Source organism: Staurois parvus, unplaced genomic scaffold (assembly GCF_062004578.1).
Source record: "Staurois parvus isolate SC_StPar_1 unplaced genomic scaffold, SC_StPar_1.0 ptg000151l, whole genome shotgun sequence".
Lineage (NCBI taxonomy): Eukaryota > Metazoa > Chordata > Amphibia > Anura > Ranidae > Staurois > Staurois parvus.
Window position 1 is genome coordinate 5,531,238 of NW_028317947.1, and position 16,277 is coordinate 5,547,514.

The 16,277-nt window shown below is 41.2% G+C and overlaps 1 long non-coding RNA gene across 2 annotated transcripts; it reads right to left on the reverse strand.

The window, feature by feature from the left end:
* Positions 1–4,865: 4,865 nt before the first annotated feature.
* On the reverse strand, positions 4,866–15,700 carry LOC149463869 (uncharacterized). Of its 2 annotated transcripts, XR_016312376.1 has the most exons (5): positions 15,596–15,700; positions 15,353–15,440; positions 8,212–8,287; positions 8,015–8,106; positions 4,866–4,974 (listed from the first exon to the last, which is right to left on the reverse strand). It is a non-coding gene; the product is annotated as an uncharacterized LOC149463869 (long non-coding RNA). The 2 variants fall into 2 exon arrangements; XR_016312375.1 differs by having other exon boundaries at positions 15,353–15,699.
* Positions 15,701–16,277: the final 577 nt, after the last annotated feature.

The window sequence follows — 16,277 nt, forward strand, 5'->3', positions numbered from 1 at the left end:
CCCTGCTGACCCCTGTACACTACACTACAAACTAATTGCCTCTGTAGACTGCTCTTCAAATTGCTGACCCCTAACCTCTGCCCTGCTGACCCCTGTATACTGCCCTCCAAACTAATAACCTTTGTACACTGCTCTCCAAACTGCTGACCCTAACCTCTGCCCTGTTGATCCCTGTATACTGCCCTACAAGCTCATAGCCTCTGTACACTGCTCTCCAATCTGCTAAACTATCCTGTGGCCCACTAACCGCTGTACACTGCCCTACAAACGAATAGCCTCTGTACACTGCTCTCCAAACTGCTGACCCTAACCTCTGCCCTGCTGACCCCTGTACACTGCCCTACAAACGAATAGCCTCTGTACACTGCTCTCCAAACTACTGACCCTATCTTCTGCCCTGCTGACCCCTGTACACTGCCCTACAAACTAATAGCCTCTGTACACTGCTCTCCAAACTGCTGACCCTAACCTCTGCCCTGCTGACCCCTGTACACTTTCCTACAAACTAATAGCCTCTGTACACTGTTTTACAGACTAATAGCCTCTGTACACTGTTTTACAAACTAATAGCCTCTATACACTGTTTTACAAACTAATAGCCTCTGTATACTGCTTTCCAAACTGATAAACTATCCTGTGCCCTGCTGTCCACTGTCCACTTCCCTATAAACTAATAGCTTTTGTACACTGCTCTCCAAACTGCTGACCCTAACCTCTGCCCTGCTGACCCCTGTATAATGCCCTACAAGCTCATAGCCTCTGTACACTGCTCTCCAAACTGCTAAACTATTCTGTGGCCCACTGACCGTTGTACACTGCCCTACAAACTAATAGCCTCTGTACACTGCTCTCCAAACTGCTGACCCTATTCTCTACCCTGCTGACCCCTGTACACTACACTACAAACTAATAGCCTCTGTACACTACACTACAAACTAATAGCCTCTGTATACTGCTTTCCAAACTGATAAACTATCCTGTGCCCTGCTGTCCACTGTCCACTTCCCTACAAACTCATAGCCTCTGTACACTGCTCTCCAAACTGCTGACCCTATTCTCTGCCCTGCTGAGCCCTGTACACTGCCCTGCTGACCTCTCAGCCTCTGCCCCCCTGACATTTTATACTGCATCCCCACATCAGACAGGAGAGATCTGGCCCTGGTCCAAGGGACCCTACATTGCTCCTCTATAGATAGAGGAGCCACCCCGACACGAAGAGTGTTACCTGCTAGATCACCTAGTAAAAATAAAGAGAATAAGAAAATCAGGAAGCTAAAGCAGCTACTACATCTAAAGGGCTGATAAGCTGCAATGTATTAAATGTTTATTTTTGGGTTCAGATATGCTTTAAATCATTTATTTAGGAAGGGACAAGGTCTGTAGAGTGCGCCCCCATCGGAATGTCTAGATTTTAATAAAGGACAACTAGATCCTTAAAATAGCATTTGGTTTATTTCAAAATGAGGGATGTACACAGAAGATATTTCTATGAAGTTTCTCATTTATCTGGGTCATGGTACAGCTAGAATTAGTTTATCACATTCAACTGGACTTAGGGGCGGACTGACAACTCATGGGGCCCCCCGGGCAATAGGGGATCTTGGGGCCCCGTGTCCTTGCCCAAACTCAAAAAAGCCTATGAAAAAGGTACCAGGGGCATCTCAGGGGCCCCCTAATGACCCCGGGCCCTCGGGCAGTGACCGAGTTTTCAAATGGTCAGTCCGCCCCTGACTGGACTTGTTCTGTAATGTTGATGGACGTTTCACTACTCCATCCAAGTAGCTTGTTCAGCTTTTGAGGTCAGCAGGATTAAGAATGTCAAGTGTAGGAGGTTGCAAGGTTCAAGCAGACAGGAACCAGGAGTCATACAAGCGGAGAATACAGGAACAAGAACTTGGCAATGGTAACTAGGAACACGCAGAAGACAGGATGCCACTGCAGGGAGGCGAGGACAGGATACATTGCAGGGAAGTGTTGTCATGGAATTTCTGTACTGGTGCAGTGACTCAATACACAATATTTCCTTGCTGCAGCATCTCATAGATGTAAAGAATGCTGTCAATGCAAAGCATGTGCTAAAAGGATGAGCCCATTTCTTTTCTTTTTTTTTATTATAAAAAAAAAGAGAAACAGCAATGATACTTTGACTGGGAGAAGTTTTTAAATGTAAGCTACTGTGGCCAAGTAGGTGCTTCCATTGAAGTCCATAGGAACCAAAAACATGTGACTGCCCCAAAGAAGCTCATGCACTTTAAGGTTCGAGCGAAAAGCTTCAAGGGACATGACGCTCAGATGTGAACGGGCACACAGGACCGGCCCATATGGAAGAAAAATATATTTGAAATATATTTAAAAAATATTCTTCCCAAATATATTGCCATATAGTTGAAATGCTACAATTTTGTCCATATTCAATATATTTCAATAAATATATATATTATGTATATATATACACTGCATGTTGAAATGCGTTTTTTATTACAAAATATATAAAAATATATTTTTATTTATACACTTCAAATATACTGTATGTCTGTAAAAATACAAATCTACATTTTTGGAATGCATTTACAAATATATGTAAAAATATATGTTAAAATGAAATTTTTTATATGTTAAAAAACGCATTTCAACATGCAGTGTGTATGTATGTGTGTGTGTATATATATAAATATATATATATATATATATATATATATATACTGCATGTTGAAATGCATTCTTTATTACAAAATATATGAAAAATATTTTTATTTATACACTTCAAATATACTGTATGTCTGCAAAAATACAAATCTAAATTTTTGGAATGCATTTACAAATATATGTAAAAATATATGTTAAAATGAAATTTTTTATATGTTAAAAAACGCATTTCAACATGCAGTGTGTATGTGTGTTTATATATATATGTTTATATATATATATATATATATTACATGTTGAAATGCATTTTTTATATATATATATATATATTTTTTTATAACATACATATATATATTGAAATATATTGAATATGGCCAAAATTGTAGCATTTCAAATATATTTTTCTTCCATGTGGGGGGTGGGCAGGTTGGGGTTGACTAAGAGAAAAGTGCTCTGTATTGGGATGGAGATTTCCCATTTTCGCCCTGGGCACTGAATGACCTTGTCCCAGCATTGATTAGGTATAAAGAGTTAAAAAAGAGCTTTTTATTTTTTAATGAGTAAGAACCTATAATTTTGTATGTTTAAACAGTACTTGCACCAGTAGCATCTCAGAAGACCGCAGTGAACAAAGTGAAGTACATACATTTTTAGCAAGTATGGAAATTTATGCAAGCATACAAAATATAAAAGGTTTCAAAGTTGAATTTGTTTTTTTTTTTGCATTTGGGGATGATTTGCTTATGCATTTCTATAGCAAATGTGTACAGTGAAAGAAAATAAAATATAATTAATCCACAACTATTATAGTTTTCCTTTAATTTGAAAAAAAAAAAAAAATTGTTTAGTTTCTGTGACTCATTTACTAGGAGTGTATTTATAAAAAAAGGAATACATAGCTGTTCATCCATTGAAACTGCATGTCATTTTGTTGTATAATCTTAACAGGCTGGATGTGTAAATGAAGGAAATAGCTCATTATGGACACTAGATGGTGCTAACTATCACAGGAAATAATGATGCTTGTCAGCTCTATTGGGGAATCTTGTTACTCAGCTCACACAACTTGCAGGACTGTTAGGCTAATTCATGTTAAACAATAAGAATGGGAAGCAAAGTATTGTCATAGAGGACATGCTAGATTAATAAAGAAAAACACAGCGAGGAAACGGCCCTTTTTTGCTGCTTTTTAAGGGCAACAGTGACAATACACATTTTTTTTTCTAACCTCTTGGCGCTGGCTGAACACAAATGTGCGACCTCCAGCCGTCTGGGCCTAGACGCCGAGCGGCCTTACATTTGCGTTCTATTAAAAAAAAAAAACATATGTGCTGAGAGCGTGTGCCTTGCGTGCTCCCAGCACACATGTCCGGTACTCACGGAAAGGTTCCGATCTCCTCTTTCGATCGGGACCTTTCCCGATCATGTGACCACCGTGACAAACTGTGACAGCTCGAGAGGAGAGTCGGTAACCGGCTTTCCGTGGAGGGGACATGTACACTGATCATCAGGGCACTGATGATCAGTGTGCCCTGATGATCAGTGTAGCCCCAGCAGTGCCACCTGTCAGTGTCCATCAGTGCCTTGTGTCAGTGCTCATCAGTGCCTCGTGCCAGTGCCCATCAGTGCCACATCAATGCCACATATCAGTGCCTACCAGTGCACATCAATGCCACATATCAGTGCCCATCTGAGCTGCCTTTCAGTGTCACCCATCAGTGCCAGTCAGTGCCACCTATCAGTGCTCCCAATCAGTGCCAGTCAGTGCTGCCTATCAGTGCCTGTCAGTGCTGCCTATCAGTGCCAGTCAGTGCTGCCTTTCAGTGCCCATCAATGATGCCTGTCAATGCCCATCAGTGCCACCTATCAGTGCCCATCACTGCAGCCTCATTAGCGCACATCAGTGAAGGAGAAAAATCACTTATTTACAAAAATTTATAATAAAAACTAAGAAAAAACTTTTTTTTTTCAAAATTTTCAGTGGTTTTTGGTTTGTTTAAGAAAAAAAACCAAAAAAACCCCAGAGGTGATTAAATACCACCAAAATAAAGCTCTGTCACAAAAAATGATAAAAATTTCATATGGGTACAGTGTTGCATGACCGCACAATTGTCATTCAAAGTGCGACAGCTCTGAAAGCTGGAACTTGGCCTGGGCAGGAAGGGGGTGTAAGTTCCCTGTAGGCTTGTGGTTAAAGTTAATGACACACAACAACATACTAAAGTGACACGTGTTTATTTATAGTGCCACGATTACACAGAATTTCAGTCTTCTCTGAGGGAATGACTACATCTTCAATGGTCACCACTGCTGGTTATACTGCACAGACTGCAAAATCAAAAAAGATTAAAAAGAGTTAATTAATTTAGAAAGAAAAATATTTTTTTTCTAGTCAACTGACCATGGGTGATTTTTCAAGTAATCTTATATTGGATTGATAAATAGAACTATTGTTTGTATTGCAATTATAATACGCATGTTTTAAAATGTATGCTGTGACCACAGATCTAATTTAACCCGCGCAGTAGATTACAGCGGCCGGGTGTCACATATATATTTGTGATTGAGCTTACACCTGTGTAGGAGCATACAGGGCACCCCTCCAGTGAGTACGTGATAGCTTGGCCATAGTGATCACATGATAACAATGTAAACAACCTGTCATGATTGAGGCTCCATTCAATGCTTACTATTTCGATGTGTTAATGGCCCAAAGCAATCACATGGTACCTAGCTACCTGTACCATGTGATTAGCTTAGCCAATCACATATCACAATCAAAAGCAAGCTGTACGTGAATGGTTAACGCATTTATGATAGCTAAAGCTTCAGCTTATCTACTCCCCCCCCCCCCCGCCCTATAGCAGAAGTACTGCTAAAGGGTGGCAGAGATGCGCAAAGTCACATGTGTATATATACGTGATTTGCATTTCCAGATAGGGGGTGTGCGCGTGCGCTGCCCTACCCGCGCCACTATAGGCTGCTGAACATGTCAATCCCTGGGTCCCGGCCAGTGATTCTCGACCGAGACCTGGCGATCGTCAGCAGAGCTGAGGGGAGAGATCTGTGTGTAAACAACACAGGTCTCTCTCCTGTCAGCATAGATATGCTGCTTTGTATTTCTCTGCACAGAAATTTTCCTTGCACATGATTGGATGATTGAAGCCAACACAGCTTCACCTCATTCACTAGGCTAAAGGTGGTCATACATGGATCGAAATTCAACCAGTTCAGTAGGAACAGACTGAATGTATGGGCAGGCTAAGTTGTACTGATGTCAATCTACTGATCGACTTCTGTATAACCAGCCTCTTGGTTTTTTCTCAATTGATCAGTGCTGCCGGCTATAGCCAATAGTATTGATCAGTGTATTCTGACAGCTGGGAAGTCTCCCAGCTGTCAGAATACAATAATTCAGTGGGAAGGATTTGAATGTCTGGATGGGGAGAATCAGGTAATTTTTTTTTCATTCAACTCACTGATCGAACAGAAAAAAAAAGAATAATATATGGGCTGCTTAAATGAATTCTTGGCAAACATAGCTGTTTATTATGATCAGCAGTGAAAGAGCAGATCATAGCTGCTATGATACACAAACCAAGGTTTCCAACAGCAGGACCCAGCAGCTACGGACATCTCTTGGACATGCCAGGTATAGCCTAAGTCCTTAACCTCCCTGGAGGTATTCCTGAGTGTAGCTCGGAGTAAAGTTTCAGCACCACAAGCGGTAACCCCGAGCTACACTCGGGAATACCTTGCAGCGTTGCTTCAGGATCTCTTCTTCACTTACCTTGTCCTTCACTCCCGCGATGTCCCTCCTGCAGTGTCCCCGGCAATGTCCTCCGGCCTATGCTGGCATCTGTCTTCCATTCCCTGCGACGTCGGGACATATGGGAACAGAACGGCGGGAAATTTAAAAAAGTGACATTCACTAAATACACTAAAATCACATAGTAAAACATTACTGTATCAAACCATTTCACATACATTTTGTCCTGTGCCCTGCCTGCATTTTTACTGTTCTTTCTGCCTGATAACTGAGAAATGTCCGTGGCGTCCAAAAAGCGTCCCTTTAGGTCAAAAGCGGTTTTAGACCAGCTAGAGAACAGCGATAGTAAATCAGAGCCACTTGCAGAATTGAGTGATAATGATTCGTGGGGGAAATTCGTCATCAGACACTGAAAATGATTTTGCGACTTTGCTCAGCGATGTGCGAACTTGGCGCTATATTTCAAATTTCAGTGTTTTTGGTTTGATTATATTATTGAATTAAATGTATTATTATATTATTATGTTTTATGAATATTTATTACATTATAATTTATGATTTCGTGTTTCAAATTTTATCATACACGGGATGTTTACTAGACTCTTGTTCGGACAGATTTCAGTAAGTTATTCCTAAAAATTACAGGCCTACAATAAAAAAAATACATATTTCCATGCAAAAAAATGTACCGCTTTGAGCACAGAAATATGGACATAATCAGATCGCTAGGGAGGTTAAAAAAGAACTTTGGTTCTGTTTTAAAAAAAGTTATTAAGTACAAATACTGCAGCTGCTGGCTTTTAACAAAAGGGCATTTAACAGCCCAGGAGTCCAGCGCTGTCTATACTGGAGCCAGTCATTTGCTGGGCTTCGGATCCCTGGTGCTGCCATCTTGGATGTGGGAGCTGGTTATGACTTCCTGCTGTTTCACACCCAGCTCCCCTCCGTCCATTTGTGAGATCATTCTGATCTTTTCAGACTGGTCCTGCAGCCTCCTGGGACATGTGACCTGTCCCAAGAGGCTGTTGGTAGGTGGGGGGAGGGCCAAGCTGATCTAATTCTCACCTAAGAAAGAATTGCAGAAGTGGGAGTAGGTACCCCAATCCACTTCTAGGAAACCAACTCCAAACATCCCCAGCCTCATGACTTGACCCCATAGAAGTCTTAACAATGAGCAGTACTTTGGGGTGAAATGCCAAGTCCAATCAAAGATATCCCACCATTTCTGATAGACGGGACACTTTAATGTCACCAACAGTATACAAAGTTTTCTTGTTGGTGACATTAAAGTTTCCATTCTGTTTATCTGGATATGGAGTGGTGGTGGTATCTTGGATTGCACGTATGCTTTTGGGTTCCATCCACAACTTCACCATGGCATCCTCCTATAACTGGGTCTTATTGCTGTATGGAACATGCTGGATTGTTTGTATTTATATTCATAGAAGAAATGCTTTCTCCTTCTGGCACTCCACAGCGTGCCACTTATTTTGGTATTTTATTTAACTATCTGTACAAGGTTTGGTGATGTCCATCTTCTCTAAGACAATAGTCAATATCTCATAATCTTACATGTTGCATAAATGCCGTACTACTTACATTGTATCGATTTTTCATTTTTGCTGTATAATCTTCATCACAGGCTGATATTGGATTGTAGGTCCCTTGGGTACAGTGCTTACAGTATTGGTCTATAAAAAAAATTAAATAAATGCCTTTTCTGATACATTGTACTGCAACTGATGATATTAATGCCAGTCAGCTCTGTTGTATTCAAGGATGCACCTTCTCCATACCTCGCATGATCTTGGAGTTTTCTTTGTTGTTCACCAACTCGGACGAATAACCAGGAGGCTGGTCATTGGTATTTGTCTGTTAAAAACAACAATTTCATGTTATGATTATCCAGGAGAAGGGATAAAGTGAACACCAGGGGCGGACTAACCATTTGGAAACTAGGGCACTGTCCGAGGGCCCGGGGTCAGTAGGGGGCCCCATGAGATGCCCCTGGTACCTTTTTCATAGGCTTTTTTGAGTTTGGGCAAGGACACAGGGGCCCCATGATCCCCTATTGCCCGTGGGCCCCATGAGTTGTCAGTCCGCCCCTGGTGAACACACATATAAAATGTATCACATGTAATAAAAGAGATTAGCCAAAGTGTGACCAATTGGGCTCCAAATTGATAGGTTGAAGGGTATACCTAATCTTCTGGCCTGCGTACCCCTTTTAGCATGGAATCCTGTACTATGCCTGTTTTCCTTTTCGAGCATTACCCCTTTACTGTCAATTTTCTTTAATGTACTCCTTGTACTGCAGAACTCCTATCTTGTGTTCCCCTGTAGGACATGTCTGCCCTTTCCCCAATGTTCTTACTGTTGTGTTTATCTCTGCCCTTCCTGCATGCCCTCTTAGTCTATTTTATATGCCTCCAACATGCCTCCTTTGCTGTGCCTCTCCTTCTCTAGTGTTTTCCTGTACTTAACCTTGGTGTCTTTTGAAAGAAAGAAACCCTCCCAGAAAGCCAATAACAGCAAAAAAGGGGTTTCAGTGGCTAGAGGTGGCCTACTACTGGTGATATCTATGATGCCTTTCTAATACTAGGATACGCATAGTATGTCCTCACCACTGCTGAACAGGTGCCAGGAGTCATTGTTGGCAAAACACTTTTTCTATATTGGATAGAGTAAAAAGGGGTTAAAACCCCTGTAAGTTTATTCTTACTCTCTATTTTCCAAAAAGAAGATTTTCTTAATTTCTGGTTATGAGGACGGCAGAAAATCTCTACAAGTCTGGTTCCAGTTAGCAAAGCTAATGACAGCAAAAAGGCAAATGCAACAAAATCATTACCTTCATCAGGCCCCATGCACTCTGGGCATTTAGCCCCTGTGACAGACCAAAATGGGACAGGGGCTTTTGGAAGGAACTGCAGGTTAGCCTCTTGCCTACTGACCATGGGTCCTGGCATTTGAGGGGGCCCTATTCTTTGGGAGGTGTGTGCTAGGGGGAACCTTTTGGATTAGTTTTACTTTGGATTCAAGTCCATGTCTCCCCAAAATACACAGACTCTGAGAACTGGAGGACCAGGATACAGATTTGGGGTCCCTGTGCCCAAACTAGCATTGACTGCCTCAACCTCCTCCTAGACTCAGAGACTTTAACCAGATGTTAATATAATCAGCTCAAAACAACCTGATGCTGAGGTCTCTTGCTGTAATCTGTTTATTAAGGTGTGATGTGTTTACTGTTGTCTTGTGTCCCACCTATTGTTTCTGTATGTTGGCTAGTTATGCTGAAGATACCTACATGATGGGATTAGTCTTGTTAAAAACCTGTATTTCTGTTTAATAAAGAGTTCCAGGTTGCACCTAAGCTAGTGTCATCTAGTTCTTGGGTGTAATGTCCCAGTAGTGAGGAAGAAGTTTTCTGACAGACGCACCCAGGCAGGGTGCCAGTCGGTCCATCACAACCCCGGTGCATGAGGCTCTGGAGTTTAGGTACTGGTGATGGGAACAGGTGCACCATGCAGCCCCACTTCTGGCAGCTTGTTAAACTCCATGAAAGGCTGTTGTGGTTGGATGGGATTGGACACTACACCTAGCTTTACTTACATTTAGGATTGTATGTACCCAGGGGCAAGTGCCTCTTATAGAGTTTGACAGGATGCCAGCAAGTGTCACCTCCACCTGCACCTACATGCCGGAGCCTCATGCTCAGGACTAAATGCCCCTTCACCAGTTCATGAAAGTGATTATATCAGAATTTTTAGTTTTACAAAGAGAAAGCTACCATAACGATCTCTATTTTTGTTTAGCATCACAGATTTTAAGTATATGATAATTTAGGCCTATGTGAGATGGGGAAACAGCTTTCATTGTTTGAACACTGATTGAAGTAAATTGAAAACGTTCTGACTGGCATTCTGCAGTTTAGCCACAAGATGTCACTGTCTTTTTTAACACAGCCTCAGACTGCATAGAGATTTCTATATTCATGAAGGGTTAGGGTTTTAGACTTGGGAAGTGAACAGGAAAAGGAGAGGAGAGCCGCCATGCTTGAGAGAGAGAAAAGGGGCTGTGTGATCTGAGAATCTGATGCCATCCAGATGTGAGGACAGCCCTCTGTAATCAGAAATTCAGTTGAGTGAAGCTGATGGTGTTCAAGATGCTAACCCTGTTCAAAGAAAGGAAGATTGCGGCCAGGAAGCTGATGGGAAGCTGAGGAACTAAGCAATATATATACTGTGATATCGCATGCTTCGTGGAGAGACCTTTGTTCTGTTCAGAGTCACCAGCGGATGCAAAGCAGACCCGGGTCGGTAAGGTCGTGCACGCACCTCATTTCAGTGTTGGCGCCTTGAGACTGAATCCAGGCCTATAGTTAGTTAGTTAGGGTCTCTGTTTGTGTCAGGCCACAAGTGTTGTTACTGATCATTGGAAGGACTCCACAACTTAAAGTGACATTTCACATTGGAGAGCTGATAAAATCCTACAAACTCAAGCCAGACTGGCATTTTGCTCAGAAGAAATACTCAGGCATGTGCTACAGGACCAGTTATGGGAGGGGGAATACTGTAGATTTGTGTAAGATTGTAAGCTGTTGTGCTGCACCGTAGGCTAGCCCATACCGTACACCCATACACTGATTCCTGCTCTTTTAGGGTAATAACAGGTAAGGTGTGGCAGCTTAGTTGTGCCCGCCAGTAGGTAAATTACTACACTTTCTACCTTCATCCATCAGAAGGCGCCGTGCTGTGCAGGACAAGGGTCTCAGTCTTTGGGCTGGGTGTATGTAAATTTATTGTATATTCCAGCATTTGTGGTTGTGTTTATTTGCCACATCTAATTAAAATTCTGTTGTGACAAAAGCTGGTGTTGGGGTTGCTTTCCTCGTTAGTGACTTCACTGTATCCTGGGGAACCCACCCCGGTACACGGCTTACACCTATATGCTATTGACAGATTTGTGTGTGGTTACCTTCCGAGAGCTTGAAATATGGCTGTGCTTTGTACCAACATGACTCTACATAACCCTACATGACAATTAACAGGCCAGCACTGCAATAACCACATTGTGGGTTACAATCAGCCTTAAAGAGCACAAATACCACTGCAGTTTTTGAGTAGGTATGGGGCTTGGATTCAGACTGAAGCAGGATTTTGTCTGAACTTTGCCTATGTATGACTTCTCCAGTTGCAGTAAAAAGTCATAGTTTAGCAGACTGTAGCCGCTGCTACCCTAACACTCTAACACACATTCCCAACTGGCCCATTCAGCTGTCAGCAGGGGATTCCCTGAATGTAACTACAGCAAAAGTGTTAGTGGCTGACATCACTGACCAAATATGGCCATGGCCAAATTTGGTCAATTACATCTTTACCATCCCTGATCTGGTTTACAAATATGCTGCGGGCCCCAGGATCTATCATTCTCAATTAGGAGTCTGATGGGAATGTATTGGCATTGCAATTAATTTTGACGGTTGGCAGCATTGCTCATAGAGATTGATGAGGGGCTACATTGGTGGATGATAAAATTGTAAATTGATTTACATATAGTTACATTGTTAGTCTGGCTGAAAAAAAACAAAAGTCCATCCAGGTCAACCAAAAAAAAAAAGTTATAATCCTATACCCACAGTTGATCCAGAGGAAGGCAAAAAAAAACACAGAAAAGCATAATCCAATTTGCCCCGCAAGGGAAACAAAATTGCTTCCAGATCTCCCGAGAGGCAAACGGATATTCCCTGGATCAACTTTACCTATAAATGTTAGTAACCAGTTATATTCTGTGTATCCAAGAAAGAATCCAGGACTTTTTTTAAAGCAATCCACTGAACTGGCCAGAACCAACTCTTGAGGGAGTCTATTCCACATTTTCACAGCTCTCACTGTGAAGAAAACTTTCTGTATTTGGAGATTAAACTTCATTTCCTCCAGACGTAAAGAGTGCCCCCTTGTCCTCCGTGATGACCTCAGGGTGAATAACTCTACACCGAGTTCTCTATATGAACCACTGATGTATTTATAGATGGTGATCTTAGTGGTGCACCAAAATGAAAATTCTGGTGCCGAAACCGAAAATTCAAAATGCACTTGGCCGAAAACCGAAACCGAAATGCTTCGTTTTTAAAAATTATTATATATTTTTTGGAAAAAAATACACTTTGATTAAAAAAAAATATATATACATACCCCAATTTTTTTTATAAAATATGAAAGAGGATGTTAAGGCGAGTAAATAGATACCCAGCATGTCACGCTTTAAAATTGCACACGCTTATGGAATGGAGTGAAACTGCGGTACTTAAAAATTCTCCATGGGCGATGCTTTAAAATTTTCTACAGGTTAGCAGTGTAAAGTTACAGAGAAGGTCTAGTGTGAGAATTATTGCTCTTGCTCTGACGTTCATGGCAATACTTCACGTGTGTGGTTTGAACACCATTTACATATGTGGGCATGGCCTACGTGTGTGTTCACTACTACGTGGGGGGATGGGGGCACTTTCAAAAACATTTTTTCATTTATTTAATTTTTTTTTTTTGCACTGTCCCTTTAAAAAAATGTTTAATCACTTTTATTCTTATCACAAAAAATGCATACATCCCTTGTGATAGAAATAATTAGTGACATGTCCTCTTTATGGAGAGATATGGGGTCAATAGGACCCCACATCTCTCCTCTGCAATGTAAAGCATTGGAGCAAAGAAAAAGCATTGATTTAGTGCTTTAAAAAAAAATGGTCGGAACCGGAAGTGACATCACTCCGCTCCTCCAAGGGCATAGAGATGAGTGGAGGCCATCTTTCCTTCACTAATCTCTATGCCTAGCGCCGACATTGTTCGGTGGTTTCTCAGGTAAGGCTGAGAACTACCGACCAGTGGCCGGTGGCGTTTTTTTTGGGACCTGTATCGGTGCTTTTTTTTTCATATGTTTTGCTCACCTCCTCATAAAAAGCAATCATGTTTGTTTGACAACTTCTGTCTTTCATGAATCCATGCTCTCTGCTGCTTGAAATATTTTTTTCCAGCAAGAACTCATCTATGTGGTCTTTTATTAAACTCTGCAGTATCTTCCCAACTTTAGAAGTTAACCTAACAGGTCTATAATTACTTGGTAAAGATTTACGATGTGGAATATTTTTTTAAAGGATTCTTAAATGTTTGGTGTGATTACTTTCTATACCCTGATTTTTATCTAGGATGTACTACAACAAAGGTGATATTTTAGAGAAAAAAAAACCTTTGACGGTAAATGTGCCCTATCAGCTTCATTTTTGTGAAAAGAGGATGGGGAGCCATTGAACCTCCCAAAGGTCCACCAAAATACATATCATACCCTTAAGGGTCTGGAATTAGGGCTGGATCAAATCTATCCAATTAGGTCTTCCCCTTGGATCTAAAGCAACTGCACTTGCAGTGCACAGCCTATTTATCTTTAGTAAATCAGCCCCATTGTGTGTGAGTCATTGACAGTCTGTCACAGTGTCGTGACCTGGGAAACACTATTATGTATTAGATTGTCATTAGGTTAGGGTGATCACACAAAACCTGTGCCCCCTTATATTAGATGTTCTATCAGAGTCCCTTTTTACATCAGAAGTCCTCATCAGAGTCCTTCTTTACATCATGACTACTCATCAGAGTCCCCCTTTACATCAAATTCCCATCAGAGTGCCCCCTAACATCAGGTGTCCAATCAGAGTTTCCCTCTTACATCCGTGTCCCCATCAGAGTGCCCCCTTACATCAGGTGTCCACATCAGAGTTTCCCTCTTACATCCGTGTCCCCATCAGAGTGCCCCCTTACATCAGGTGTCCACATCAGAGTTTCCCTCTTACATCCGTGTCCCCATCAGAGTGCCCCCTTACATCAGGTGTCCACATCAGAGTTTCCTTCTTACATTCGTGTCCCCATCAGAGTGCCCCCTTACATCAGGTTCCTCATCAAAGTGCCTCCTTACATCAGATGTCCCTTTTAAAAGTCCCCCCTTACATCAGGTATACCCAACAGAGTGCCCCCTTACATAGATTACCTCATAAGAGTGCCCCCTTATATCAACTGCCTGCATCAGACTAGCTAATGGATCAGTGGATGCACTCTCGGAGATCTAGGGTGCACAAGTAAAATCTGGGGGGGCACATCCCTCCCCAGTACCCCCCTAGATCCGGCCCTGTCTGGTATACATTTTGGGGTATCTCCTAAGCAAAGCTGGCAGTGAAATGTTGTTTAGCAGCAATTTTTTTTTTAAGTGTTGCATTGGCAAATGTTTACTGTGGCAGTGCTCTGCCCCCAATTGACTTCAATGGCATTTGAATTAACGTTCAAACTTGTGATCTATTTGGTGAACCACAAAACGAATCCAGGTAATTTCTCATTCCTATTTATGAACAATTTTCATCTATTGAAGATGGATACTATTCAACTAACGACTAAAAGTCCTGTCGAGATAAGAATTGAGAACCATTCTAACCAGGGGCGGACTGACAACTCATGCGGCCCCCGGGCAATAGGGGATCATAGGGCCCCTGTGTCCTTGCCCAAACTCAAAAAGCCCATGAAAAAGGTACCAGGGGCATCTCATGGGGCCCCCTACTGACCCCGGGCCCTCGGGCAGTGCCAGAGTTTCCAAATGGTCAGTCCGCCCCTGATTCTAACACTTTCTATGAAAGTACCAAGTATCTCTCAAATTTACAATATATTGTACAATAATAGAATAAAGACGCCAAAGGTCTAACTTTGACACTCACGTTGCCTATTAGGTCTCATTCACAAATTAAGAATATGAATACTAATACAATTTAATAGGGACAGAAAATTACATTTTCCCAATAGTGTCTTGCTTTTACTATATTAGTATTTAATATATCTCATGTATGTCAACCTACAAATATGACATGGCTTAAAAAAAGGCAAATTACAATAAAGATGGATTACTCACCGCATTCTCAAACTTTGCTCTTCTCTGGTCCAATACATGCTGCTTACGCCTTGCTTCCCAGTGATAAGCTGACATGGTGTTCAGAGTTCTGTACAAATTAAAACTTATGAGCCATCAAAAAGAAACTGCTGAATAGTTAACTGTTCTGCAATCTATAAAAGAGCAGTGAAATCCAAACCAATCTTGTCCTCCTCTATTTTCTATGTAGAAGTAAGTATCAAGATACAGTTTCCTGATAATTACCCAGAGAAGCTGGTACTTTGTTAATCACTAGACTACAGTCTGATAGAAGGTGTGCAATGGAATGAGTTTCCAGTTCATTAGTATTAGCCTCTCTACCCTCCCCTGCCACAGGCTGATCTCCCTTGTCATTGACATAACAATGCAGTGTCCAAGCAACTGCATACACTCATCAAGCTGCACAAAGAGGTAGGCTGTTTGTGTTAAATGATACCAAGAGGAAAAAAAATGGTTAGTATATAGATATAAAGGGCTTCTAAAATGAATTTAGTTTTATTTTTAAGAAGTCAATCCAAATATGTATGGTGAAAAGCTCAGTTTAAATATTCTGCTGTCCAGGATTCTATTTTCTTGCTTACACAGTAGTTTAGATAATAATAATAATAATAATAATAAACATTATTAGAATCTGAATAATATAAATATTCATTACAATTATTATTAGTACTATTATTTTTATTGATTTATTATTATTACTATTATTATTATTGATATAAAGATGATGATGATATTATAATTAATATTATCATTATTCAGGATTTATATAGCACCACAAGTTGCTAATTTGCTCAACAATTTCCAAAATTAAGGCAGATAGCAGAGTTACAATCCAATCCATTAAAATAGAGGGTCATGAGAGCTGACAATCTAAAGGCAGAGGCAAGTGATACAAGGGGGGGGGGGG